Source organism: Mastigoproctus giganteus, chromosome 9, assembly GCF_048544385.1.
Source record: "Mastigoproctus giganteus isolate SK-2022 chromosome 9, ASM4854438v1, whole genome shotgun sequence".
In the NCBI taxonomy this organism is placed as follows: Eukaryota; Metazoa; Arthropoda; class Arachnida; order Uropygi; family Thelyphonidae; genus Mastigoproctus; species Mastigoproctus giganteus.
The window spans coordinates 203,109,285-203,137,264 of NC_143583.1; the positions used below are offsets into that span (position 1 = coordinate 203,109,285).

Consider the following 27,980-nt stretch of genomic DNA (forward strand, 5'->3'; position numbering starts at 1 on the left):
CTGTGTACTTCGAGTGTCCACTTCAGAAGAGCGGCAGAGAAAATATACGAACTTCCTGTTCCCCTTTTCTTGAAGAAGTTCATGAACAGATCAGAAATGGATGCATTTAACTGTACTTGCTATCACATTCGTTGTTTTGTGCTAAGTGGATACGTTTTCGGGAAAAGTTCCTTATTAACCAGGTGAATTTATTTTTAATAATCGGGCGAGTATTTCAAGAAATTTCTCCGAGGACGATAACAGTAAATTTTGGTGCTAATTTCGGGAAAATTAGTCAGTACTGGAAATAAGTAAAACTTTCTCTTTAGGTACGACCACATAAGATCACAGCAGTTCACAAAATAAAGAGAATACAAGAATATCGCCATACTTAATAGTCATGTGGGCTTGAACGTGGGTCACTCAAAAGCGTATACTGTACTGAATATGGCAGCTGCATTCTTTTTTATAATTTTGCACGTGTATAAATTCATATCCTGAGCTGGATATCATAATTCTTCTCTTTCTTGGTGATTCCCCTTCTACTTCTCACTCTTGTTCTCTCTCTCTCAGGGTAATTCAGAATTTTTTTTTTTTTTTTTGGCTTGTGCAGCATAAACCTCAGGCTTCCTTGCACCATATAGCTAATAACAAGAAAAAAAAAGTAAAAAGACAAGCAAAAATAAACGACTTTTTATGTGCAGACTGAGATCATTTCATTTTGTGTATCTGCTATATTATTCATTCAATAATGAATTCTCGATATTGTATATTCATTCCTCCAGTCAACTCACAACAACAGCTTAGCATAATAATTAATACAAGTAGATTACTCTAAAAAAATTACAATTTTAACAGGAATACAACAATTAATGTTGTATTACTGAAAATACAAATACTTTTAATATGAAAATATAAATCAAACAAAAGTTTCAACTCTCATAAAAATAATATTATCTGGGTATTTGGTTTTATTGGTTCTGGACAACAGGTAAATGTAAGCACTTTCAATTTTTTCATAAATCTTATTTTTTATATATAATAATATTGGCTGCCTGAATAGCCCTTGCCTATATTGATACCATTGGCCAATTTGTAATATTATTAATGATATAAAAATATATATATTTATCATTTATAATGCAGCTTGCAAACATTTTTTATCTCCTACATTGGCTCCACCGCTACAAAGGCTGTTCACCACTGCTGTATACCATTTTACCTCTTCCAGCAGCCTGTGCTGTTGCACACAACAGGGTTAGTCTCTTTTGAGACTAACCCTGTGGTTTCCTCTGTACGTGTACTCTCGTATAGATGCTGAAGCATAAATTGGGACTCATCAGACTTCCTGATTTGCCTCCAGTATACCTACTTCCATCCTTTACATTACTGGCACCAACATAGTCATATTTTCTGATTAATATGCAAGATCAGTGGCTTTTGTGAAAGTTTCCTGCTCCCATAGTGCATTCTTTATAGGATTCTGTGCATGACATGGATTCACTTTATAATATATCTCCATTAAATGCAAAAAAATTGTTTCATTGTTTGGCAATGATTATACACAGCAATTCGCTTCTGACACTAAATACCTTGCTTCATTACTTTGCATTTTAAGACACACTTGTGTCTGTTCGAGGCTGTTTGTCGGGTGATTTTCCATTGATTAAAGACTCAAATGACACCACTTTGAACACTCGATAAGTGCAGCTATTGTATTTGCTGTAGTACTTACTAAATGTGCACTGACAATCTGATACATAAATACATGAGCTATTATTATTATTATTATTAGCCACACAGTACAAGGAAGCCTGAGGTTTATGCTGCACCAGCCGGGGAAAAAAAAAAAAAAAAAAATTCCCTGAGTTACTATGAGAGAGAGAAGTAGAAAGGAATCACCAAGAAAGAGAAGAATGATGATATCCAGCTCAGGACCCTGGGTTTGCAAAGCCCATACTCATCAGATATGAGTCCCCGGGGTTGAATGTTAGGGTAATAAGAATAAAGACAGGTGCATGTATACTTGCATGTACACCAATGATAGGAGAATAGTTAATATTTCGATAAATTTCAAGTATTAATTAAGTCATCAAATGCAGACATTGTAGGAACAGTGGAGTCACTCAGATATAAGGGATGCAGAATTTCAATATGGGGAAGTACAATGTGCACAGAAAGAACAGACATGATAGAAGGGGTTATATTGTTAATTAACAAAAACAAAATCAAAGTGCATCCAGTTGACATAGATGGACAGTGCAACGTTGTGTCAGTTTGGTGTGACGTGATCGATGGGAAAGCAAAAATGAGAGAGTAGGGGTGTGTTATAAGCCTAATGACTCAGATGAGTACAACAAACAACTGTACAAAGATATAGAGTGGGCCAGTAAATCAATGTTTTATAATGGGGAATTTTAACTTTCCAGATTTTGACGGGAATTTGTGGGTTGGTCACTCACACACTAGCAAGACTTTTAAGGATTAATTGATGACTTTTTCAAGAATAATACTCTTGATCTGATTATCGGCAGTGATCATTCATGCATTAAGAATCTGCAGATAAAAGAACCACTAGGTGGCAGTGATCACAATGTATTGATTTAGGATTTACTTAAAGATGTAACTACCATGAAGGGTAAAGGGAAGGGTGGTTTTGCTTTTGTAAAGGTGACTGCTGTGGTCTCAGACAGTTTTTAAGCACCAACTGATGATGTTACCATCAGCAAATTTTAAATGGGAAGCATTCAAGGAAATAATAATAGGAGCTACTAGGCTTTTTATACCTAAATGGATACCATATGAACTAATGAGATTCGTTGTAGAGAAGAAAAATGCATGGGATGCATATAAATTATCAGGTTATATAGAAGCTTATGGTAGATATAAACTATTCTTCAGTCAAGTCACTAAGGATGTTAGGCTTGCTAAGGCAGATGAGAAATATTTGGTAAAGGGTGTAAATAAAAAATAACAAAGACTTTGCTATTTTTCTTTTTATTCTTTGCCAAAAATGACCTGAGGTAATTGTGCAGTCAGATATGAAATTCTCTGAGTAGTACAGCCTGCCAGGACAGCACACGGGGTGTTGTCAATGATATACAGGAATTTTGCTAGCAGGGATAAGGAGGTAATTATTCCATGTTGCCTAACCATTGCCGTGTACAATGGTTAGGCCACATCTTGAGTACTGCATACAAGTATGAAGACCTATTTTAGGAAACATGTAGAGCTGCTGGAGTGGGTACAGACAAGGGCAACAAGCTTGGTGAAGGGAACAAAGAGTGTTCTTATCAAGGAGGGTTTCAGTTCTGCAGATTGCAGCATATGGAGACTAGGCATCTGCAAGGTGATCTGTTTGAGGTGTTTAAGGCTTTGAACTGTGTATATAAAGTGCTTAGCATCATAATACACAGCCATTTCTGAATAAACAGAAAATTTTTAAGGTGGCATCGTTTTAGGTTATATCTCATATTGTGAATGCCTTCACAATGAGTTGCCATGATATTGCACTACTTCGAATAAGTAACGCTTCACCTAAGGAGAAGACTAGTGTTACTTATTCTCAGATAGGTACCACCACCCAGACAGCACTGTTTCAGGGCTATTTGGCCCTTCGTCAGTGAGTGGGTAGGTACCCAAGTGATGCAATGATGGCAAAAACAGTTATGAAGTATAACCACAATATGAGAGATGCCTGATGGTGTATGATGTATTTAGACTAAGGCGCATTTAGGGCTAGAGCCTCAAGCTGCGAACAAATTTAGACTATGTATATAAAGTGCTTAGCATCATAATACACAGCCATTTCTGAATAAACAGAAAATTTTTAAGGTGGCATCGTTTTAGGTTATATCTCATATTGTGAATGCCTTCACAACGAGTTGCCATGATATTGCACTACTTCGAATAAGTAACGCTTCACCTAAGGAGAAGACTAGTGTTACTTATTCTCAGATAGGTACCACCACCCAGACAGCACTGTTTCAGGGCTATTTGGCCCTTTAGGCCAAATAGCCCTGAAACAGTGCTGTCTGGGTGGTGGTACCTATCTGAGGGCCAAATAGCCCTGAAACAGTGCTGTCTGGGTGGTGGTACCTATCTGAGAATAAGTAACACTAGTCTTCTCCTTAGGTGAAGCGTTACTTATTCGAAGTAGTGCAATATCATGGCAACTCGTTGTGAAGGCATTCACAATATGAGATATAACCTAAAACGATGCCACCTTAAAAATTTTCTGTTTATTCAGAAATGGCTGTGTATTATGATGCTAAACACTTTATATACATAGTCTAAATTTGTTCGCAGCTTGAGGCTCTAGCCCTAAATGCGCCTTAGGCTTTGAACTGATTGAGCAAGCTCAATGCTGATGGGATTCTTTTTCTTGCGCAAGTGAACAGCTTGAATAAATTCATGGAAGAACTAGACAAACTGTTGGATGGGATGGAAAGGTGAATGGAATTTTTTTTTTTGCCAATTATGTATAAATTTGCTTTCTTACAACATTTGCAACTTCTAATACCATTACCAAAATGTGCTTTTGTTTTGCAATCCTGTCCAGACGCAATAGGGAACACACAATGAAAGTCCTGTGGATTAACTCGAGACTGGAGTGACTGTGCAAGGCTATTGGGGGTAAATTTTTTGTAGTATAGCTTGTCCAAGTTAACAGAAGAATTTTTGGAAAGATGGAATTCATTTGAATTACATCTTTCCAAAGAGGAATTCAAATGAATTCCTCTTTGGAATTCAAAGAGGAGATGAAATGTAAGAGTTTTTGCTGGTGCCATTGAGAAAACCTTAAGGGTTTAGGGAAACTGCTAATTCAGGGGATTACGAGAGCCATTAGGATGACACAGGTCAGTGACATGCCAAAATCACACTCGCACCCTTCCTGTGTGTACTTGTGTCCAATCTGTAATTACCCTATGCACATAAAGAAACATTAAAATAAGTTCAAAAACCACCATCAGTCACCACCATGAAAATTGTGTTTAAACAACTACAATGGATGTGCCACAGTTGTAAAGGTCACAAGGTACAAAAATTTAATTTATTTATAATGCCAGTAGCACTGTAAATTTTAAATAAATTAAACCTTTCTGAAAGCGATCAGACTGTATCCAGAGTCAGATGAACACTGACTCTAGTGCAAGATGGCATGTGGTAAAAGGACGATGACAGCTGGGTATGTTGCAGAAGAAAACGCATCTGGGGAGTATATCAAAAATCTCTATAGGCAACTTGAATGGGCAGCCAGGTGTGATTCCCTCATTAATGGGTGACTTTCATCTAGCCCTTACAGATAGGAAATTGTGGACAGGCAATAAACCATGGGGAAACAGATTCTTGAGCCATCTGACTTTGTTCTCACCAAGCATCCAAACTGTAGTCAAGGGAAAAGAGGAGGGATTCAAGTTCAGTAAAGGGGGAGCTATAATGGTTGAGGTATTCCTTATTCTTTGACTCTAACTTCAAAGACAAATATTAGCTTTTGGATACGAGTTTATTATGGGAGGTAATTAAGGGATTTTTCCTGGAAGCAAATGTTGCATTTTTTCCGATGGAGAAATTTTGGAAAAGAAAGATGTCCAAGTGGTCACCGGAAAGGTTAATGGTTTTTAACTGAGGAAAGGGAAAAAAAAAAAAAAAAGAATGGGCTACTCTCAGCCTATCACTAGATACTGATTTATATGAGTATTGTAAGCACATATGTAACAAAACCACCGGTAAGGTCAGACAGTCAATAGCAGAGTACAAAAAATAACTAGCAAAAAGAGCTAAAAATGGAGACAAAGAATTCTTTTCATACATGAATGGTCCTTGAGGTTGTCACAGACACTCTCTCAGATATGCCAGACAGACTGTACTTGCTACCTGGGAGTCTAAAATGCTGATGGAACTGATATTCGGGTGACATTCAAGTCAAGTGGACCAATTTCGGCAAAGTCTGGACGGTCTGTGGCAGCCATATCCTCTGCTTGCACCTTCATGATGGTGAGACTGTTAGTAATCTTGGTTATAACCTCCACGCACAAGCACACGGTGGGTGACCACCCAGGTGTGAACCAACGTAAGCAGGGGTCAAGGTGTGGTGCCCACACCACATGCAGGAATGCCACCCCTCTGTGTTACCAGGCAGTACTAAGTGCTGGAACCCATGTTTAGTCTTCAGAGCTAAGTTCTGGTCAACCCTTCCCCATCTCTTCCATCATGAAGTATGACTGATGACTTTTGAGGTTATGATGAACGTCGTGGTGAGATTCAATCTTCCTTACATTTCGAGAGTACAGCTCTAAAACGGCGTTCGCAGGCCCGCCGCTAGCTAGTACACCGGACCGAACCTATTGGTAACTCTCTAGGAGTCTTGCGGATCAGCTAGTGTATAATCTTGCTACATCTACTCTGGAGACTGGAGGGAGTCCGAGTAGTGTGTATGCAGGGAGCATTGTCGAGACACGTTATGTCAAGGATCTGGGTATATTCTTACATGTACACCATATCCAAAAATTTCATTACTTCATACAGCATGTCCCACCCACTTTTTCTTACCATTGAATACACCATGAATTGTCAAACTAATAGAGTAAGCTTATCTGCAAAAAGATCTAAAATTCCCAAACACTTCCTAATTCATTTCACAAATATACGTGGTCTCATTTCTAATCTCAACGATGTACATTTCCACTTGCAGTCTGCCAAACCCCATGTACTTTTACTGACAGAATCTCAGTTATTGGTTGATTCAACTACTGCTCATCTCAGTTGCCCAAATTATTCGCTGCGATTCCTTTAGTCTCAAAGGTGGTACTTGTGCATATGTCCGTTCCGATATTCGCTGTCAGAGACTTGGTAATTTGGAATTTCCTGTTTTCAATCTTCTCTGGAATAAAATCTCTCTACCACGTTGTGTCAAATTCATCTGTTGTCTCTACCATTCTCCCGATTCCACTAATCACTTAAAGCTCTTTGACTTCTCCTCCAGTCCAACTTTTCCTAACAGCGAGATAATTTTCCTTGGTGATTTTAATGTTCACAACTCCAGCTGGCTTCTGTTTTCTAGTCACACTGACCCAGCTGGTCGAGATGCTGAGGCTTTTGCAATTACTAATGACCTTGCACAAATTGTTCATTTACCTACAAGAATACCAGAGAATCCTAACCATACAGCCAACACCCTTGATCTTTTTCTCACAAACAACCCTTCTAAGTACATGGTCGAAGTGAGAGGTCCTTTAGTCACCTTAGATCACAACTTGGTGATTCTCTCTTCTCGTATGGGAGCACCTCCATAGCCAGATGGGAAGGAGCAGCAGTGCGTAGCACACACTTCTTGATTAGACCACGGTTCGAGCCCATCACCACCAAATACGGAGGATGCGGAAAGGTCAATGAATGACCACCGCATATCCCGGCGCAATATGGCCTTAGTTGCTAATGCTCCTAAAAACCAAATAATAAAATAACAACATCTTCTCCTATGGAGCCTTTATCTCATGGCTATTCCCAACCTCATATTGTTTGGCATTACAAGAATGCAAAATGGGATGACCTGCGAAATTTCTTTTCCTTGGTCAGATTACTGTTTCAAAACTTCTGATGTCAGCGTTTGCTCAGATCGTGTCAGTGAAATTATTCTTGCAGGAATGGAATCCTTTATCCTACACTACACTTTATAATCTCATCCTTTTTTTTTTTTTTATGAAAACCCCAAACACGAAAGGTATCAAAGCCTATAGTACTTAGTACCGTGCATGGGTTGAAGGAGAAGTATGGGGGGAGGGGATGCCGGAAACTTCGCTCTAGAGATTAAACATGGGTTTCACCACTTCAAGCCTCCAATAAGCAAAGTGGTGGTATTTCACCGGTTGATGAAAGTCATCTACCACCTAGAAGTTTATCTAAACCTTGGTTTTCCAATAAATGTGTTAAAGCTGTCCAAGAGAAGAACGTTGCATATCACAAATTGGCTTGTTTCTAATTCTTCAGTTTCATTTTCTGCCTACACCAAAGCTCACAACAATTGTAAAGCAGTTATTAGTCAGTCCAAACTAGACTTTCAACAGGCTAAGAGTAGAAAACTTGCTTCTTGCCCTAATGGTAGCTGAGCATTCTGGTCTCTTGACAAAGCTATTGGCCGCAACTTTTGCCCATCTCTGCTTCCACCTCTGTCCAAACCAGATGGTTCTGTTGTCACTTCAGCCAAGGATAAAGCTGACCTGCCAGCATCCCAATTTTCTTCCAACTCATGTATTAATGATCCTGGTAAAACACCTCCCACCATTCCCAACACGCTCCATTCAATGCCTCCTGTGGTCTTCCGTCAAAAGGATTTTGATGAATCTCGATGCTAAGAAAGCTCCAGGTCCTGATAGTATTTCTCAAATTGTTCTCAAAACCTGTGCTACTGCTGAACTTACTCATGTTCTTTCCTGCCTTTTTACACTTTCTTATTCCAAAGGTGTTTTTCCTTCTGCTTGGAAATTTGCTCATATCCAGCCAGTTCCTAAAAAGGGTGACAAATCCCTCCCATCCAATTATCGTCCCATTGCAATTACTTCTACTCTTTCTAAAGTAATGGAGAAATCAATTAACTGCCAACTCTTAAACTACCTAGAAACCTTCCATCTGATCAACGATCGCCAGTATGGATTCAGTCAGTGTCGATCCACTGGTGGTAATCTGGAATATGTTACCCATATATGGACTAGTTCAATGGAAAAGTTCAGTGAAACAAGCAGTTGCTTTTGACATCTCAAAGGTTTTCGATCGTTTTTGGCATAAAGGTCTTCTAAACAAGCTTCCATCTTATGGTTTTCCAACTGTTTTTTGTAATTGGTTATCCAGTTTTCTCTCTGATTGCTCACTGAGGGTGATGGTAGATGGCTCTGTCTTCTAACTTCTGCACTAATGCCGGTGTCCCCCGAAGGTCAGTTCTTTACCCCACTCTTTTCCTCTTCTATATTAATGACCTTCTTCCATTGACTGGAAATCGTCTCCACTCTTTTGCAGATGTAGCACATTGCATTCTACTTTCCATTTTGAGAAACCTTCCAGTGCTCAATCAGCTTCAACTTCTCGAAAATCTGCTACCAATTCCTTAAATGACAATCTCCAGGGGGCAAAGACAACTTAGTTGATTTCAATCCTTCTAAAACTCAGTCTTGTCTTATATCTCGCAAAAAGGATTCTTCTGCTCCTATGCTTATCTTTCGTGACACTCCGATTTCTAGGCAAAATGATAACTCTTTTGGCGATTACCCTGACTTCTAATCGCTCTTGGCACAAGCACATTACAAATATTGCTTCCTCTGCATCTAAAAAACTTGGTTTTCTCTTTTGCTCTCAACGTTACTTTTCTTCCAAACAGCTGTTCACTCTTTACAAATTGCAAATCTGCCCTACCATGGAATATTGTTCCCACATCTGGGGTGGTGCTCTCAAAACCTCTCTCAGGCTTCTTGATTCCGTTCAGAAGAGGGAAGCTAGGTTAATTAATGATTCATCTCTAACAGTCTCTCCATTCGCTGTCTCATAGATGTACTGTTTCTGCTGCATGCCTCTTATACAGATACTTCCATGGGCACTGTTCTTTTGAATTGGCTTCTATAATTCCCTCTCTCTCTTTCAAAACAGTCCGAACACGTGCCGTCACCAGCCACCATCCATTTACTGTCCAATTTCAAACTCACAGAAACAACTTTTCATCTTCCTCGTTTATTCATTCAACTGCCGTTTTCGGGACCAACCTTCCTTCATACGTATTTCCTGAAAATTACAGTCTACAAAAGTTACAGCATACAAGTCTAATGTCAACAAATATCCTCTTTCATCTTCTCAACCTCCAACCCAAGCACCATACTAAGTACTATAAGTTCCAATGACTCTCGTGTTTGGGGTTTACATAAAAAAAAAAAAATTCAAAAAGGGAAGAGTGAATCAGATAGGTCACTTGATCAAACTGGAAAAGTCATAGCAGCAGAAGTAGCAAAGGAATTGAATAGGCACTTTTCAAAGGTATTTGCGGTTGAAAGATCATTTGAACCACAAGGGATAATTGAAAAATCATTTGAACCACAAGGGATAATTGAAAGAAATGGAGTTAACTACTGTAAATGAAATAATATATCAATCTTTTAGAATGGTGTATGGAGAAAACTACAGAATCTGAACAAATATAAGATTCCAGGAGTTGATGGTATACAACCTGTTATACTAAAAAAAAAAAAAAAAAAAAAAGGTTGCATGATAATGAGATCATCACTAACCTCTGGAGAGATCCCCTGGACTGGAAAAGCACAAACATCTCCCAAACCCACAAAGGAGGTGCGGAAAGATATGATGGGCTATAAGACCAGTGTGTTTGACTTCATTGGTGGGCAAGATCATGGAGTTTCTGATGTAGGATTATCTCTATAGGAATGGTATCTTTAATGGATCACAGCCGAGGTTTGTGAAGGGGAAGTTTTGTCTGACCAATCTAGTTAATTTTGACAACTTGGCTGCAAGAAAAAACTGTTTACCTTGACTTCAGTAAAGCTTTTGTTATACAAGCTGGAGCAGATTTGGATCAAAGGCAAGATCTTTCAATGGATTAAGGGCTGGCTAAAAGATAAGTGAACAGAGAGTGCTCATAAATGGATATGAAGGTATGAATGACAATAATAGTAGTAATGGCAAATGATGCAAGGAAGCAAGCTTAGATAGCATCAGCCAAAAAAAAAAAAAAAAAAATAGTTCACCCGTCCATAGCCTCTAAAAATTTGTCTAGTTCTCCCTTGAATTTATTCAATCCATCCATATTGACAACAGATGGAAACCTGTTCCAACAATCAACCACCCACTGGCAAACTTCTGCACATCTATCCTGCAACCATCCTTTCTTCCCCAATTTGAATTTATGCCACCTCGTGTGTAGTCTCAACAAGTGGAAGAATATTACCATGAACATTCAGCTTACTCAATCCATTCAAAGCTTTAAACACCTCAATCAGATCTCCCGACACTGTGATTTGCAGAACTGAAGTCTTTCTGAGTAAGAGCACCCTTTTATTCCCCTCACGAACCTGGCTGCCCTCTGCACCTGTTCCAGCAGATTTACATCCTTCCTAAAGTGGGCCTCCAAACCTGCATCGCTACTCAAGATGAAGCCTAACCATGACCTTTTACAAAGGGATAATCACCTCCTTAATCCTGCTAGCAATGTTTCTGTATATCATTGACAAAATCTCATCAGCTGTCATGGCAGCATGTCTGCATTGCTCAGAGAATTTCATGTCTGATTGCACAATTACCCCCAGGCCTTTTTCATTCTCCACTACCGAGTGTAGCACCACACAGTTGATAAGTTACTCTGGAGTTACTGCTACCCATGTGCAGTACCTTGCATTTGTCAATGTTAAACTTCAACTGTCATTTCTCAGCCCATCGACCCAACGTTCCTAGATCTTGTTGCAGTAGCTCACGCTGATGACTCTTGTTAGCCACCCTGCCAACCTTTGTATCATGTGCAAACTTAGACATTAAGCCTCATATAGCATATAATTGGATTTCAGGAAAGCTTTTGACACTGTTGCGCATGGAAGATTACTGTATAAATTGGAGCAGAATTAAGGGTAAGTTGCTACAATGGATAAAACGGTGGTTGAGTGGCAGAAGACAGAGTGGTAATCAATGGATGCTGGTCTTCGTGGACTAATGTTATTAGTGGAGTCCCACATATTTCAGTGTTGGGCCCACTGTTGTTTTGTATCAGTGGGTCGACTTAGTGAACACTAAGCCTTGATATACCTTCATCAATGATATTGATGAAGGCTCAGTGTTGAAGTTTGCAGATGATACAAAGGTTGGTAGGGCTGCTAATGACAGTAATGGCAGTTTGCTATTGCAACAGGATCTAAAAAATTTGGGCAGATGGGATAAGAAGTGGAAACTGAAGTTTAACATTGACAAATGCAAAGTACTGCATATGGGTAGAAGTAACTCCAGAGGAATGTACCAACTGGGTGGTGTTACACTCAAGGTAGTGGAGAATGAAAGAGACCTGGGGGTAATTGTGCAGTCAGATATGAAGTTTTCTGAGCAACACAGACAGGCTGCCAGAGCAGGTCATGGAGTATTATCAATGATATACAGGAATTTTGCTAGTAGGGAGAAGGATGTGATTATCCCTTTGTATAATGCAGTGGTCAGGCCATGCCTTGAGTACTGTGTACAGGTCTGGAGGCCTCATTTTAGGAAGAGTGTAGAGTTGCTAGAATGTGTACAGCGAAGGGCAACAAGATTGATGAGGGGAACGAAGGGGTCCTCTTAGCAAGAAAGGCTTAAATTGCAGTGGCTGGAGACTAGGCACCTGCGAGGTGATCTGATTGAGGTGTACAAGGCCTTGAATGGGTTAGCACACTGAATTCTGATGGGATCCTTCTGCTTGCTCAGATTACAAACCTAAGGGGGCATAAATTCAAATTGAGGAAAGACAGTTGTAAAATAGATGTGTGAAAATTTGCCTTTATCCAGCAGGTAGTTGATTTCTGGGACAAACTTTTGGAGTGAATGGATGGGTAACATGGGAAGGTTTTTTTTTTTTGGCTGATGCTGTAGAAGCATGCTTTCTTGCATTATATGCCTCTGCTAATGCTAATATTACTCCTGAGCCATAAAAGCTTTTTGGAGCCTTTGAAGGATTTTAAAGAGCTGCATTTTTGCAGTTTGATAGATAGGCCAATATTGTATTGCTTTATGTTTCAATGGAGAATTAGAATTTTACATCATCGCATATAAGGATTGTATAACATCAGAAGTTTGAAAGAGATCTTCAGAAATGCTTGTGTTATATTCTCCTTCCTGGTAGTCATCTTTATTGATAAGGATTGAAGAGCTAAAGCTAAAGTCAGTTAGCCATTGGATTCCTGCTGAGGCCCAACACGGCCCACACTCAGCCCCGTGGAGGCAGACCAGGTACACCAGTGTTTTAAATAAGTACTCTGGCAGGTCCTGCCACCCAATTTCCTGATATTTCAGTGACTATGTGAAAAAAAAAAATATATATATATGTGCAATTTTCAAGGGGTAGGACGTTAATGAGGTTAGGAGTCTGAAAGAGTGACGCATGGCTAAGCAGTTAAATTTTAAATTTAGATTGTGTGGGGCATACACTGTGGTGTTTAGGAGTGGGGGGAGAGACTGAAGGCTGGGGGGAAAAGACAGAAATATGGTGTCAATAGAGAAGACAACCCCAGGTATGTCAGTGGGACATGCCCATGTCCCACCAGAAGGAAAATATGAGAGGCAGTGGGAGGGGAGGCCATCCCCCTCCCCCTGCCAGGATAGGGAAAGAAAGTTGGGCCAGGCAAGATGCCCAGTCCAGATCGCCTGCCAATTATGTGGCAGCAGAGCTGCAGTCATGATCAAAGAAATGTCCAATCCAGGTAGGTCACAGTCTGGAGTGATATGAGACCACGGCCAAAAAAATGTCTTGACAGCATCATAATGAAAGTAAGACCCGGGCACACTGGTATGAGCAAGAATCAAAGCAGTAGTAGAAATATTCACCAATGATTTGTTTGTTTTGGGATTTATTAGGCGCATCGGCAACTATGGCCATAGTGCACCACACCAATAATGAAAAATTTAAGGTTCAGCCATCCACTGGAAAGATCATATGTTACATCAAGTTTTCAAATATCTAAATTTATTTTTCCACAAATTCATCACAACTATATTTACATTTTATTCACTGATGAACTAAAATTCACATCCCCCTCTCTTAAAAAGCAATTGATGAAATGTAACTCTGCATAGTGCCTTCAGTGTCTCCGTATAGAGAGCAGAAATGATCATGTCACAATTACAGGAAATCACAAGGCTAATGCCACTCTTGTCTCAAAAAAATGGAACATATCTAGTTTAGACTAGATACTTACAGTGGTATCCAAGGGGGAAAAAAAAAATTGGGGACAGTTTTGAGCGACTCTCAAAAATATTTTTCTGAATAAATGAAGTTTTATTTTTTAATATTATATATTAGATGGTCATTGTCTTTCCATTGATAGTCTCCATCAAGGCTTGCTAATGTTAATATCTTTCAAATGGTATCATCATAAGGTAAATTAGCCAATTTAAAAAAAAAAAAAAAAAAAAACCGCTTGTCTCATCCGACGGGTAGCCTCGATTAACAAATGTATACTGACCTGCAAATAATGTACCAAATCTGAGAAACCAATAGGCTTGAAACAGCTGTTACAATAATCCTTTGGGTTTGCAACAAAGGGTAGCATCACCCACAAAAAGATGAACTTTACATAACTAAAGTTTTGAATGCAAACAATCACATTTGGTTCTTTATTGTCATTCTGTTAATAGATCTTCAGAACCTTCACTGAATATTAGTTTTGGTAAATGATGCAAGGAAGCAAACTTATAAAGATTATGCTAATATGATTAGTATAGGAATATCTTTAAGACAATAGTCACAAAAACCATGAATGCAAATAAACCATGAATGCATATAAGGCAATTTGGCATGAAGAGGATACCAAGATGGAGGAATACAGAGTTGCCCAGTGTTATAGAACAGAAAAATATGATATGGAACAGTTAGAGAGCAATGAAAAGTAATGAACCATATGATGGCTACAAGTTGATCTGTAATAGTACCACAGAAAAGTCTATGAGAAGTCACTGGTTAAGAGAGCAAAAACAGAAACAATGAGTTTTTTATGCATGTAAATATAAAGAAAAAGAAAGATCAAATTGGACTTTTACATAATGGGTGTGGGAAAAGTCTATAGATAACCAGTCTGATGCTGCCTAATTGAACAAGTGCTAAGCAGCATGTAACTGGTGATATCTACTTCTGGAGTTCACAATATATACCCAATAATTTTGGAGGCAGGAAGAGTGCATCAAACCATGTAGGTTAAGGGCATGGACTTGGGAGAGCCTCCTCTGGATTGGAGAAGTGTCAGTGTATTACCATTATGTAAAAGTGGTTCTAAGAGTGAAATGGATAACTACAGACCATTCAGTCTGAGAGATTGTTCATTTCTTTTTATTTTAGCATTAGTAGAGGCATACAATGCAAGAAAGCAAACTTATGCAGCATCAGCCAAAAAAAAAAAAAAAAAAAAAAAAAAAAAATGCTCCAATTTCACCCCTCCATTCATCCCAAATGCCTGTCCAGCTCAGCCTTAAATTTATATAGGTTATTAGCTTCCACAACAAAAGATGGAAATCTGTTCCACCAATCAACTACCCACTGGCTAAAGGAAAATTTCTGCAAATTTATTCTACAACTATCTTTCCTCAATTTGAAACTGTGTCCCCCTCGGGTTCTTAGTCTGAGCAAGAAGAAGAATCCCATCGGCATTCAGCTTGCTCAACCCATTCAAGGCCTTTAAACACCTCAATCAGATCACCTCGCAGGTGCCTACCCTCCAGATGCCACAATTTGCAGAACTTAAGCCTTTCTTGGTAAGAGCACCCCGTTGTTCCACCTCACCAATCTTGTTGCCCTTCTTTGTACTCTTTATAGCAACTCTACATCCTTCCTAAAATGAGACGGGATAATCACTCCCTGTCCCTACTAGCAAAATTCCTATATACCATTGACAAGACTCCATGACCTGCCCTGGCAGCCCATCTGCACTGATCAGCAAACTTTATTTTTGACTGCACAATCACCCCCCAGGTCTTTTTCACTTTCCACTTCCCTGAGTGTAGTACCACAGAGTTGGTACGTTTCTCTTCGGTTATTGCTACCCATATGCAGTACTTTGCATTTGTCAATGTTAAACTTCAGTTGCCACTTCTCAGCCCATTTGCCCAAATTATCTAGATCCAGTTGGAGTAGCATACTGTCTTTACTGTCGTTAACAACCCTGCAAACTTGGACATTAAACCTGATATACCTTCATTAATATCATTGATAAATATAGAAAACAACAATGGGCCCAACACTAAACCCTGGGGAACTCCACTAACAACATTTGTCCACGAAGAGCAGCGTCCGTTGATTACCACTCTCTGTCGTCTCCCACTCAACCATCCCTTTATCAATTGTAGCAACTTACCCTTAATGCCCTACCTCTCCAATTTGTACAGCAGTCTTCTATGTGTAACAGTATCAAAAGCTTTCCTGAAATCCAAGTATATGATATCAAAATTATTTTTGGCATTCAGTTCCTTTGTGACCACATCATAGTATCCAATCAAATTGGTCAGACAAGACCTCCCTTTAACAAACCTATGCTGTGTCTTAACTATTACTGCAGTCTTGTCTAGATGATCCTGCAATGCTTCTTTCTTGGAAAAAAAAAATAAACTTTAAGTTTGTTTATTTTTTTTCGACTAGTGCAGCAAAAGCCTGTGGGTTAATTTTACTATATGGCTAATGCTAATACTTAATGGCTTATGGGACAAAATATACTATTCATTCCTGATATTATTATGTTAAATATGAGAAACTAGGATCCATATATAACTTTTAATACAGTTTGGCAATGTGGAAATAAAGGTACACACAAACAATTAACAAACTCTTATTATCACTGTTCAGAAAACTGACTGTATATATATATATTTTTTTTTTTTAATACAAGAAAATAAAACAAGCTGCTAAGTAATACAGGATGTTATATTTTATCAGAGCGAGAGAAAATAAAAAAATAAAAATAAATAAAATGCAGGAAAGACAACCTTAATAGGGATATTAGCTAATATGTTCAAGCATGTTATTATATGTTAATTATCTTTTATCTTTTTTTTTCCACCCCAGAAATGTCAATATCAATTTCCTCAAGGTGTACCTGGAAAGCCCAGTTTGTATTTCCTACTGCAAGAAGATATTCAAGATTAGAATGTGAAATCTTCCTGCAGATAATAAATAGGTAAGTAAAAAAAAAATAATAAATAAAATAATAATAATAAAATAATACAGTAGAACCTGGATAAGAAGTTTTTCAAGGAACTGGAGGTTTAGAACTTCTTACACGGGAAAGTGACTTTAAGGTATGAAATATTAGCTACACATATAAAAATGAAAAAGATACACATAAGTTAAAGATGATTTTTAAGTACTATTTCAGAATCTATAAATATTTTACTCTGCCTATGGGAAACATTTTTAAATTGGGGCTTTCTGATTGCTTAACATTCTGTTCATTAAACTCATTACCAAGTTTGAAGAATGAGCTCCTTTGGAGTTTCAATGTACCTTAAAAGGTCAAAATTACAATAAGACACAACAACAATCCACTAAGTAATTCTGAGCTGTTCACAACCATCAGAACTTAACGCTTAACACGGTCTACGTATCCAATTATGGATATCGATTAAAACAATTGCAATATGTCACTTCCATTATATCATCAAAATCTTTCTACTAAAAACGTTTTAGTGCCGAAAGCCTCAGACCACAGAAAATTCATTTATCATTATTACAGCTAATAACTTGTCCCAGATAAGTATATGACTCCACCTTTTCAATTACTGCTCCTTCAATCATTATTTCCCTTTCTGTGGCATACTTGTTCATCATTACTTTTGTTTTAGCCATATTCATCTTTAGTCCAAAATGCTTACTAACTGTGCATAACTGATTAAAATTTTCCTCTAATTCTTTGGGATCGTGGCCTATGACCACAATGTCATCTGCAAATCGTAAATGGTTTAGGTACTCTCCGTTCACATTGACTCCTTTCTGCGACCAGTCTAATCTTCTGAAAGCTTCCTCAAGGGCAGCAGTAAACAGCTTCGGAGATATTGTGTCTCCTTGTCGAACTCCTTTCTCGATTTTAAATTTCCTACTGTCTTTGTCTAGTCTAATAAAGGATGTAGCACTCTCATATATTTTCTTCAAAATCATAATATATGGAGTATCTATGCCTTGTCTTTCCAGTGCCCGAAACATTGCCTTATGCTGTATGGAGTCAAATGCCTTTTCATAATCCACAAATGCCAGGCATAATGGTGTTTTATATTCATTTGCTTTCTCCATTAGCTGTGATATTACGTGAAGGTGATCCATAGTTGAGAATCCTGTCCTAAAGCCAGCTTGCTAGATATGGGATAACAAGATAATTGGTCTATAATTTCCAATTTCTGATTTATCTCCTTTCTTATGCAGCAAAACTGTGATTGCATTATTCCACTGCTTAAGTGTCACACCTTTTCTAATGCACTGCTTAGGTGTCACACCTTTTACAAAACACATAATGCTGAAAACTGTGGGCTGCATGGGTTCTGGTGGATAGCAGGCCAAAAGAACAATTCTTGATCACTAATTATGAGTTTTTAAAAATGGGATTTAATATTTGTTGATAAATATTTTATATAAAATAATTAAATATGAAAATCAACAAAATTATTACAAGACAGAAGTCAATATAAACTATATTTTGTGATATGTTAGTTAAATCTAAGCTCAGGGCAGGGTCATAGCACAGAGCTGCCTTGTGGTGTTGGCGCACAATATGAAGAAATCAGCTGCATGTGGCCCATGAGTGAGTAACATTGGTCTTTAGCACTGACTAGAATTTTAATAGACCAGTCAGATTTTTTTTTTTTTTTTGGAGGAAAAATGCAAGTTTAAAATCGGAATCAGTGTCTTAATTGTATAATAGTCAGAAAACATCATTAGAAACAACAGCCATTATATCCAAAACAAAGTGATTCCCAACTCAACTGTGCAAGCAAAATCAGGGCCATAAGCAGCCAAGAAAAAGAAAAAAACTGAAATTCGATGTTGAGTTTTCATGGCAGTGATGCTTTTTGATGTAAATGGTGCGAAAAATATTTTTATTATTATTATTTTTTTATGCTTAACCATTTCTAATTATAAAACAATGGAAATTGAAAGTGTATTTCATACTGGAGGAATCATAAAATTCACATTGATATAATTCTAATAGATATTTAAATATTTAGGTTTTTCTGTTTCTATTGTACAGAGTATACAGGGGTAACAGCTAATGGATTAAAAATGCAATAAAGCTGTCAAACCTCCGGCCTGTGTTAATTCACTAACAACCAACACTCACCCAGGGGTTCTAAAGCTAAAGAATTACTTTTTTTTTTTACTACTTCTGTTTAATTTTTTAAATTGTTTAACTCTGATATCTGTGTTCCATGACAGTATTGTACAATGGTTTTCTACTTGTAACCTGTTTTTTTTTTTTTTTTTTATGTGAACCCCAAACACGAGAGGTATTAGAACCTATAGTACTTAGTACCGTGCTTGGGTTGGAGGTTGAGAAGATGAAAGAAGATATTTCTTGACATTGGACTTGAACTTCTGTAGATTGTCATTTTCAGGAAATACGTATGAAGGAAGGTTGTTCCAGAAAACAGCAGTTTAATGAATAAACGAGGAAGATGAAAAGTTGGTTCTGTGTGTTTCAAGTTGGACAGTAAATGGATGTTGGCTGGTGGCGGCACGGGTTCCGACTGTTTTGAAAGAGAGAGCAGGAATTATAGAAGCCATTTCAGAAGAACAGTGCCCATGGAAGTATCTGTAGAAGAGGCATGCAGCAGAAACAGTGCGTCTATGAGACAGCGAGTGGAGAGACTCTGTTAGAGATGAATCATTAATTAACCTAACTGCCCTCTTCTGAATGGAATCAAGAAGCCTGAGAGAGGTTTTGGGGGCACCACCCCAGATGTGGGAACAATATTCCATGGCAGGGCGGATTTGCGATTTATACAGAGTGAGCAGCTGTTTGGAAGAAAAGTAACGCCGAGAGCGAAAGAGAAAACCAAGTTTTTTAGATGCAGAGGAAGCAATATTTGTAATGTGCTTGTGCCAAGAGAGATTAGAAGTCAGGGTAATCCCCAAAAGAGATATATCATTTTGCCTAGAAATCGGAGTGTCACTAAAGATAAGCATAGGAGCAGAAGAATCCTTTTTGTGAGATATAAGACAAGACTGAGTTTTAGAAGGGTTCAAATCAACTAAGTTGTTTTTGCCCCACTGGAGAATTACCGGAAGATCGGAATTTAAGGAACTGGTAGCAGATTTTCGAAAAGTTGAAGTTGATTGAGCAGGACAAGGTTCTCTAAATGGAAAGTGGAATGCAATGTGCTATCTTGGTAAAAACTATAGATAGGATTTCCAGTCAATGGAAGAAGGTCAATAATATACAAGAGGAAAAGTGGGGGAAAGAACTGAACCTTGGGCCACACCGGCATTAGTGGAGAAGTTAGAAGACAGGGAGCCATCTACCATCACCCTCAGTGAGCGATCAGAGAGAAAACTGGATAACCAATTACTAAAAACAGTTGGCAAACCATAAGATGGAAGCTTGTTTAGAAGACCTTTATGCCAAACACGATCAAAAGCCTTTGAGATGTCAAGAGCAACTACTTGTGGTTCACCAAACCTTTCCATTGAATTAGTCCATAAATGGGTAACATAAGCCAGAATATCACCAGTGGATTGACACTGACGGAATCCATACTGGTGATCGTTGATCAGACGGAAAGTTTCTAGGTAGTTTAAGAGTTGGCGGTTAATTTATTTCTCCATTACTTTAGAAAGAGTAGAAGTAATTGCAATGGGACAATAATTGGATGGGAGGGATTTGTCGCCCTTTTTAGGAACTGGCTGGATATGAGCAAATTTCCAAGCAGAAGGAAAAACACCTTTGGAATAAGAAAGTGAAAAAAGGCGGCAAAAAATAGGAGTAAGTTCAGGAGCACAGGTTTTGAGAACAAGTGGAGAAATACCATCAGGACCTGGTGCTTTCTTAGCATCAAGATTCATCAAAATCCTTCTGATATCCTTTTGACGGAAGACCACAGGAGGCATTGAATGGAGCGTGTTGGGAATGGTGGTAGGTGTTTTACCAAGATCATTAATACATGAGTTGGAAGAAAAATGGGATGCTAGCAGGTCAGCTTTATCCTTGGCCGAAGTGACAACAGAACCATCTGGTTTGGACAGAGGTGGGAGCAGAGATGGGCAAAAGTTGCGGCCAATAGCTTTGGCAAGAGACCAGAATGCTCGGCTACCATTAGGGCAAGAAGCAAGTTTTCTACTCTTAGCCTGTTGAAACTCCAGCTTGGACTGATCAACAACTGCTTCACAACTGTTGCGAGCTCCGGTGTAGGCAGAAAATAAAACTGAAGAACCAGAAACAAGCCAGTTACGATACACAACACTCCTCTCTTGGACAGCCCTAGCACATTTATTGGAAAACCAAGGTTTAGATAAAGGACAAGATCCCAAAGTGGAGTGTGGGATAAAGGACTCCATTCCTGCAAGAACAATCTCACTGACATGATCTGAGCAAACATTGACATCAGAAGTTTTGAAACAGTAATCTGACCAAGGAAAAGAAGAAAAGAAGTCTCGCAGGTCATCCCATTTTGCATTCTTGTAATGCCAAACAACACGACGTTGGGAATAGCCATGAGATAAAGGTTCCATTGGAGAAAAGACAATAACCAAGTTGTGATCTGAAGTGCCTAAAGGACCTCTCACTTCGACCATGTACTTTAGAAGGATTGTTTGTGAGAAAAAGATCAAGCATATTGGCTGTATGATTAGGATTGTCCGGTATTCTTGTAGGTAAATGAACAATCTGTGCTAGGTCATTAGTAATTGCAAAAGCCTCAGCATCTCGACCTGCTGGGTCGGTGTGACTAGAAAACGGAAGCCAGCTGGAGTTGTGAACATTAAAATCACCAAGGAAAATTACCTCACTGTTAGGAAAGTTGGACTGGAGAAAGTCAAGTTGCAACGAGAGGAAGTCAAAGAGCTCCAAGTGATTGGTGGAGTTGGGAGAACGGCAGAGACAACAGATGAATTTGACACAATGAGGTAGAGAGATTTTAAGCCAGAGAAGATCAAAGAGAGGAGATTCCAAATTGCCAAGTCTCTGACAGGGAATATCAGAATGGACATATGCACAAGTACCACCTTTGAGGCGAAAGGAATCATACAGCGAATAATTTGGCATCTGAGATGAGCAGTAGTTGAATCAACCGATAACTGAGATTCTGTCAGAAAAAGTACATGTGGTTTGGCACACTGCAAGTGAAAATGGACATCGTTGAGATTAGAATTGAGACCACGTATATTTGTGAAATGAATTAGGAAGTCCTTGGGAGGTTTAGATCTTTTCGCAGATAAGCTTGCTCTATTAGTTTGACAATTCATGGTATATTCAATAGTAAGAAAAAGTGGGTGGGACATGCTGTATGAAGTAATGAAATTTTTGGATATGGCGTACATGTGGTAAGAATATACCCAGATCCTTGACATAACGTGGCCTTGACAATGCTCCCCGCATACACACTACTCGGACTCCCTCCAGTCACTATCTGGCAGAGTAGAGGTAGCAAGATTATACACTAGCTGATCTGGAAGCCTCCTAGAGAGTTATCAATAGGTTCGGTCCAGTGTACTAACTAGCGACCGGCCTGCGAACACCGTTTTAGAGCTGAACCCTCGAAATGTAAGGAATATTGGATCTCGCCACGACGTTCATCATAACCTCAAAAGTCATCAATCATACTGCATGATGGAAGAGATAGGGAAGGGTTGACCGGAACTTAGCTCTAGAGACTAAACATGGGTTCCACCACTTCAAGCCTCCAATAAGCAAAGTGGTGGTATTGCACCGGTTGATGAGAGTCATCTACCACCTAGTACTGCCTGGTAACATAGAGGGGCAGTGTTCCTCCATGTGGTGTGGGCGGCACACCTCGACCCCTGCTTACGTTGGTTCACACCTGGGTGGTCACCCACCATGTACTTGTGCATGGAGGTTATACCCAGGATTACTAACAGTCCCACCGTCGTGAAGGTGCAAGCAGAGGATTTGGCTGTTACAGACCATCCGGACTTCGCCGAAATTGGGTCCACTTGACTTGAGTGTCACCCGAATATCAGTTCCATCAGTGTTTTAGACTCCCAGGTAGCAAGTACAGCTTAAGCGTCTGGCATATCTGAGAGAATGTCTGTGACAACCTCAAGGACCAAAGAAAGTGTTTGGAAAGATATGGGTTTAATTCCCACTGCTGACTGGATGAACCGCTAAAAACGTTTTCACTTGGGGCTGCGTTACCTGGCCTCACATAGGTGTGCAGGATTTTCCCTGTAAGTTATTCTGGCATTTTTTATTCTGCAGATAAACCCAAAATGTAATTATAGACAGAAATATGACTACCAGTCTGAAGTAGGGATGGAAATCGAACTCAAATAGGAAAAAACTGTTCCCCTATTCATAACCTTAGTTATGAGTGTTGGATGACTGATATCTGCCTTGCTGTTTGAAATTGCATTCATTTTTAATAGCTAATGAATTTAAGGTAAAAGATGGGAGTTAAAAACATTACTATACAATTCAGGTGGCGCAGCCTCAGTTTATTATTATTACTAGCCATATAGTGCAAGGAAGCCTGAGGCTTATGCTGCACCAGCTAAAAAAAAAAAATTTCCAAGTTATCCTGAGAGAGAGAGAAGTAGAAGGGAATCACCAAGAAAGAGAAGAATGATGATATCCAGCTCAGGACCCTGGGTGTGCCAAGCCCATACTTACCAGATGAGAGCCCCTGTGTAATGTTGAGAAAACATTATAAACAGAGGTGCACTTTAAATAAAAAGCATTTTTGCAGTAGAGAAGTATATTGTTATTATTTTAAAATGTATACCATTCCCCATACCGTAGTTTAAATTTAGGGATTAAAAACAAAATTTCCTCTAAAATCTCATAAAAAAAGGCTTTGACAGAGAGTAGAAGACAGCAGTTCGTAGAGAGGAAAGAGAATAAATACAAAACAAGATGCAGTCTTAGAGAAAAGAGGCCAACTATATCTATCTCACAATCTGATTGTCTCCTAAATAATACATTTCTTGCCATGGTTTTTACCCTTTTTTTGGGACCTCGCCATTGGGAAAGTTAAGCACGTTGAGGTGAATGACCCAGAAACCTAATGATAAGAGATATCTGCAGTAAGTGGAGATGCATGATGATGCAGAAATGTTAAAAGCTCAACAAATTTAGGGCAAAAAGGCTCCATGCTATGGGAGATATAAAAACATTATACTGGTAGGACACAGTGCTAGTTTGTATGTAGTGTTGAGCAACTAAGTTTACTACTAAGTGCACTAATCTCTTATTATTGATTACATATTTTAATGAAGAATCCAATATGATTTGCATGTGAATTTATGGATTATTCATTGCAATCACTGATTTTGCAAACAGCTAGTAGTGGCCTGTCAGTGACAACTGTTATGAAGTACAAGGGCTGAGTATTCATTATCCGAGTCCCTGCAGTTACGAGGATTTGAAAATTATAAAGCTTTCTTTCCCTTGAGAAAATTGACCAAGCACTTGAATATTTTTTGTGAGAATGATCTTCTTCATGATCATACAACAAACGTTAAGCACGAAGTTAAAGACATAACTAAATGCTACGACACAATTTTATCTTACAAATACAGTAAACCCCCGCGAATAGCGGGGGTTACGTTCCTGAGAAATGTCACGAATACCGAAAACGCGAATACTGAGTTATGGCTCCCATAGTAATAAAGGGGTTCCGTTCCAAAGTATGAAATATATAAGAAAAACTAGTCTAAAATTTTGTCTATGTATGTATTATATGTACCTTCATAATATGACTGTACATAGATAGTACATAGTGAAATGCAAGCATATGGCATCGAAATGAAAATAAGAAACAATTTAATATTAAATGTAATATTTATTAGAAATTTCAAACAAATCTTTCAAACCAGCGCCTTTGCTTGCTAGCAAAAAAAAAACATCCCACCAGTGCTATCACCAGTTTCGCTAGTGTTGATAAAGGAGTTTTGCCTTTTCACGAATGATGTTTTGCCTTTTCGCGTAACTTAACTGAATTTTATTTTCAGTTCGGTCTTCTATCCACAGATTTAACGCTTTTTCCATTTTTTCTAATTTAACATCACGAGTTACAGAGCAAATTTTTGAAGCAATTAGCACGTTTTCACGGACACTACGGCGGATTTTGTCTTCCGATTTTTTGATTGATCGTACCATTGACTCATTGATTTTATAATGTTTTGCCACTGAGGAGACACTTTCACCATTAGAAATTTTGTCTAATAACTATTTTATTCGCTAATTTCATAACCTTCTTTGATATTTTCACATTTCTCTTGTTATTCGTAGCCATATTTTTGTACGGGTTAGAAAGAACTTGTCCACAATAAAGTCACTTTCTTCCGTTAACACACTTGAAAAAGTCTGTTTTACACTGCAAAACGGTAGATTTATCATTTTTGTAAGCATATCAATTTACAAATTGATAAATGTATTCAATTTATAAACATATAAATTAAAAGCAAACGACGAAATCTTCCATGACAAACGCATAACACATACTGAACAAGGATTAGCGAGAAACATCCACGCTCGCGATTTTGTCACCCCTCTCCCCCCCACCCACTGAGCGCTGTTTTGACCGGGAAAGATGATTTTAGCCACGCTCATGTTTTTTATAGCGGAAAATATTCATGGCGCGTTAAAATTCACATTTTTTTTAGGTTTCATTTTATATTAAATCGGCTATCGCAAATACGCGATCGCCGATTTAATATAAATCTACAAAAAAAAAAAAAAAACACAAACAACTCTGGATTGATTCTTTATTCGTACAACTGAAAAATAGTGTAACTTCAATAAACTTTACTTAGCCTTATGTTGTGTAACATATAATAAAAAATGTCTGTCTAATAAAATAATTTTCTCATTTTTCAGTTCTTTCATCCATTTTTTACTATGTACAAGTACATAATAAACATTACTATATACAGAGGTGGGCCATCCCAAAAGTGCACTGCACCGGGGCACCAACATTCAAGAGGCGTCTGAAAACATGAAACTTACATACACATATTAAGAAAATTTTAAAGTGGGGTGTCACCTACCCTAGGAATGCCCCTGACTATATAATATCGGTGTAGATTCACCATATCTACTCATCCTTCAACAATGAGTTGCCAGTGTATTGCTCTACTTCGAATAAGTAAATCTTCACTTGCAATACCACGGTACCTGCCCACCCACCGATGAAAAGCCAACTAGCTGAAACGGTGCTGTCTGGGTGGTGGCGCCCACCGAGAATAAGTAACAATGGTCTTTTCTATTAGTGAAGCATTACTTATTCGAGCTTGTGCAATACATGGGCAACTCGTTGTGAAGGATGAGCACAATATCAGATACAGATGAAATGATGCTTTTCACACTACTATCATAGTTTTTCTTTAAGAGTTGTCTATGGTGTATCTACACCGATATTATATAGATATAGAATCTTAAACTCTTAAAATATTATGCCTAATTGCATTTAGTTTTATTTAAATAATAAAAATTACGAAAATTGGTCCCCGTTTTAAGTGGAATTTTCATTTTTACATGATTTCTGACCAAAAGTTGACCTTTAAGGCAGCTGAGGAAATAGGTTTTCTTTTCTTTTGTATTACAAAATGATTATATCCTAACACTGAGTTTTAAAATATCTGTTGCATGCTAATTGTCAGTTTCAGATCAGCAGGTCTTCCTCTCTCTAGCTTCCTCAATATACACAATGTTTTATTCTGGTTGTTTTGGATGTGATATGTGTGATACATTAGCTTGAATTTTTGCATGCTTAACAGTTTTATGAACTTGAAAATGGAAGAGACAGTTTCATATTTATATTTTATGCTTAGCGATTTTCCTCCCTCAAATAGAATTAATAAAAATTTTGTTATTTTGAAAATAAAAATATACACATTTTGAAATTAAAATTTTTTTCATTAGAAAATAGGTCATGCATTGGTATACTGCAAGAAGAGAGAGAGAAAAAAAAGAAAGAAAAAAAAAGTCCTTTTTAAAGAAACAGGTGGGAGTGTCAGGCTCTGCACCACAGTGTGTGTTCAAATTGGGAAACACACCATTCTGAACTGCTGCCATGATACACTGAAAGCTAGCTTTGGTTGTAAATTAATAAGAATTACATAAATGTATCTGGTTGTGTTTTATTGATCCGATAAAATACTGAAAGGTATTAAATTAAAAAAAAAAAAAAAAAAAAAAAAATTGCAGATTCTGACAATTTCAGGTAATTTACAAATCAGTTACTGGTGAATAACAAAAAGATTCATTCAGCAAGTCAAGATTACGTAGTGTGTATATAAAGTAAATAAATTGCCAAAGTAAATTCTGTACAAGTTTAATTGCGACATTCTTTTGATCAACAAAATGTACATCAACAGTGTACAGAGTTAAACAATTATATTTGTTATACTGTACAAATTGAAAAATGTTTCGTTGTGGGTTATCTTCATAATACCAAAAACTAGTTCTCTACAATTTGTATTCAAGGATCACTGATGTTATATCATGATGACACAGTGAACATATCACAAACTGAAGGAAATAGGTATCCCTGACTAAATTCACTTTCCACTTGTAATTCTACATCTACAACTTTATACAGCAGCAAATGTATACCGCACCTCTCAGTTCTCAAATTACATTGCTTCAAGTATAAGACTACAAACATAAAAAACGTACCTGGACACGTTCCAAAACAAGCTCTTTTAACATGCACAGAATGGAATTATGGAAGACCTGTCTCACAATCCCACAAGCAACAAATGTAGGGTTAACACTTGTAAATTCTTCTTTTTATCAGTGTCCTCAAAAATGTTTCCACTCCCAAAATATAAAAGCTCTTGACTTATATAAAACAAGTACTTAAATTGTCCTAAATAATAAGATCTCTTCACTTGGGCTTTTTTTTTCAAGAACACCAAATGATAAATTGTCACTCAATCATACAACCACTGGGAAGGCACTAAACCCAAAAGTATGGGTTAATCAACACACACACACACACACACACACACACACACACACACACACACACACACACACACACACACACACACACACACAAGTACAGAAAAACTACATACATTTTTTAATACTTCCTTTTTACAATATCATTGATATTTTAAATGCAAT

General features: G+C 38.0%; 1 long non-coding RNA gene across 1 annotated transcript; it reads left to right on the plus strand.

Annotated features, from left to right (window-relative positions):
* Positions 1 to 26,852, plus strand: LOC150081041 (uncharacterized). The gene is made up of 3 exons (XR_016547407.1): positions 1 to 182; positions 16,754 to 16,865; positions 26,772 to 26,852. It is a non-coding gene; the product is annotated as an uncharacterized LOC150081041 (long non-coding RNA).
* The last annotated feature ends 1,128 nt before the right edge of the window (positions 26,853 to 27,980 follow it).